The following is a 2,199-nucleotide window of genomic DNA, read 5'->3' as shown; positions in this document are numbered from 1 at the left end:
TACATGAGACAGGAAATTGTTTCAGAAACTTACCTTGGCCAGCGCTGAAGAAGCATGAAAAAACCCAAGAGATCCAAAGTCAGTGCCTCATTGCCAACAGCCATACTACCCTCAAAGTGCCTGATCTCGTCTGATCTCCGAAGTTAAGCAGGGTAGGACCTGGGTGGGAAGATGCCTGGGAATACCAGGTGCTGTAGGATTTATGTTTTGGTTTTGGTGAATGAGGGTGACTTGTCTTGCTTACTATGGCCAGCACTGAAGAAGAATGAAAAAAAAGCTGAGAGACCCAAAGTCAGTGCTTTTTATGCCTATGGCCACACCACCGTGAAAACACCTGATCTCGTCTGATCTCAAAAGTTATGTAGTGTCGAGCCTGGCTAGTACCTGGAAGCGATACTGCCTGGGAATACCAGGTGCTGTCTGCTTTATTTATTTTTTTCGCTTTAGGTGAATGAAGATGGCTTGTCTCGCTTACTATGGCCAGCACTGAAGAATAATAAATAAATATAAAACTCCAAAGTCAGTTCTTTTCATGCTTCTAGTTATACCACCATGAAAGCACCTAATCTCTTCTGATCTCGGAAGTTAAGCTGGGTCGGGTCTGGATAGTACCTGGATGGGAGACCGCCTGTGAATACCAGGTGCAGTAAGATTTTTGTTTTTCTTAAGTTGAATGAGGGTGGCTTGTCTCACTACCATGGCCCGCACTGAAGAAGAATGAAAAAAGATAAGACCCCCAAAGTCCTTGCCTTTAATGGCTACGGTCATACTACTCTGAAAGCGTCTGCTCTCAGAAGCTAAGCAGGGTTGGGCTTGGGAAGTACCTGGATGGCAGACCGCCTTGGAATAACAGGTGCTGTAGGCTTTTTGTTTTGCGTTAAGTGAATGAAAGTGGCTTGTCTAGCGTACTATGTCAGCACTGAAGAAGAATAAAAAAAACTAAGAGCCACAAAGTCAGCGCTATTATACCTACGGCTATACCACCTTGAAAGCACCTGATCTCCTTTGATCTCAGACGTTATGCAGCTTCGGGCCTGGTTAGTGCTTGGATGGGAGACTGCCTGGAAGTACTAGATGCTGCAGTCTTTTTGTTTTGCTTTAGGGGACTGAGGGTGGCTTGTCTCGCTTACTATGGCCAGCATGGAATAACAATGAAAAAAGCTAAGAGCCCCAAAGTCAGTGTTTTTCATGGCTAGAACCATACTACCCTGAAAGTGTCTGATCACAGAAGATAAGCATGGTCGTGCCTCCATAGTACCTGGATGGGAGACAGCCTGGGAATACTAGGTGCTGTAGGCTTTTTGTTTTGCTTTAGTTGAATGAGGGTGGCTTCTCTCACATACTATGTCCATAGCACCATGAAAGCACCTGATGTTGTCTAAACTCAGAAGTTAAGCAGGGTCAGGCCTGGTTAGTACGTGGATAGAAGACCACCTGGGAATACAAGGTACTACAGGCTTTTTTTTTGTTTGTGTTGCTTCAGGTGAATGAGGGTGGCTTGTCTTGCCTACTATGGCCAACACTGAGAAAGAATAAAAACAGCTAAGAGCCACAAAGTCAGTATTTTTCATGCCTATGGCCACACTACCCTGAAAGCACCAGATGTTGTCTGATCTCGGACGTTAAGCAGGGTCGGGCCTGTTTAATACTTTGATGGGAGACCTCCTTGGATTACCAGGTGCTGTAGGCTTTTTTTTTTTTTTTTTTTTGCTTTAGGTGAATATGGATGGCTTTTCTTGTTTTCTATGAATGAAGAAGATTGAAAAAGCTACAAGCCCGAAAGTCAGTGTATTTCATTCCTTTGGCCATACCACCCTGAAAACACCTGATCTTGTCTGCTCTCAGAAGTTAACCAGGGTCCTGCATGGTTAGTACCTGGGTGGGAGACCGCCTGGGAGTACCAGGTGCTCTGGCCTTTTTTTTTGCTTTAGGTGAATGAGGGTGGATTGTCTCACTTACTATGGCCAGCACTGAAGAAGAATGAAAAAAGCTAAGAGTCCCAAAGTCAGTGCTTTTCTTGCCTACACCCATACCACACTGAAAGCACCTGATCTTGTCTGCTCTCAGAAGTTAACCAGGGTCCTGCATGGTTAGTACCTGGGTGGGAGACCGCCATTGGAGTACCAGGTGCTATGACCTTTTTTTTTTAATTTAGGTGAATGAGGGTGGCTTGTCTCACTTACTATGGCCAGCACTGAA

General features: G+C 45.0%; 2 pseudogenes; both read left to right on the top strand.

The window, feature by feature from the left end:
* The first annotated feature begins 534 nt into the window (after positions 1 to 534).
* On the top strand, positions 535 to 653 carry LOC147727896 (5S ribosomal RNA; annotated as a pseudogene).
* A 918-nt stretch (positions 654 to 1,571) lies between these two features.
* Positions 1,572 to 1,690, top strand: LOC147727895 (5S ribosomal RNA; annotated as a pseudogene).
* The last annotated feature ends 509 nt before the right edge of the window (positions 1,691 to 2,199 follow it).

The sequence above is a fragment of the Lissotriton vulgaris genome, chromosome 3_1 (assembly GCF_964263255.1).
Source record: "Lissotriton vulgaris chromosome 3_1, aLisVul1.2, whole genome shotgun sequence".
Taxonomy (NCBI): domain Eukaryota; kingdom Metazoa; phylum Chordata; class Amphibia; order Caudata; family Salamandridae; genus Lissotriton; species Lissotriton vulgaris.
This window is presented reverse-complemented; position numbering and strand designations above follow the sequence as displayed.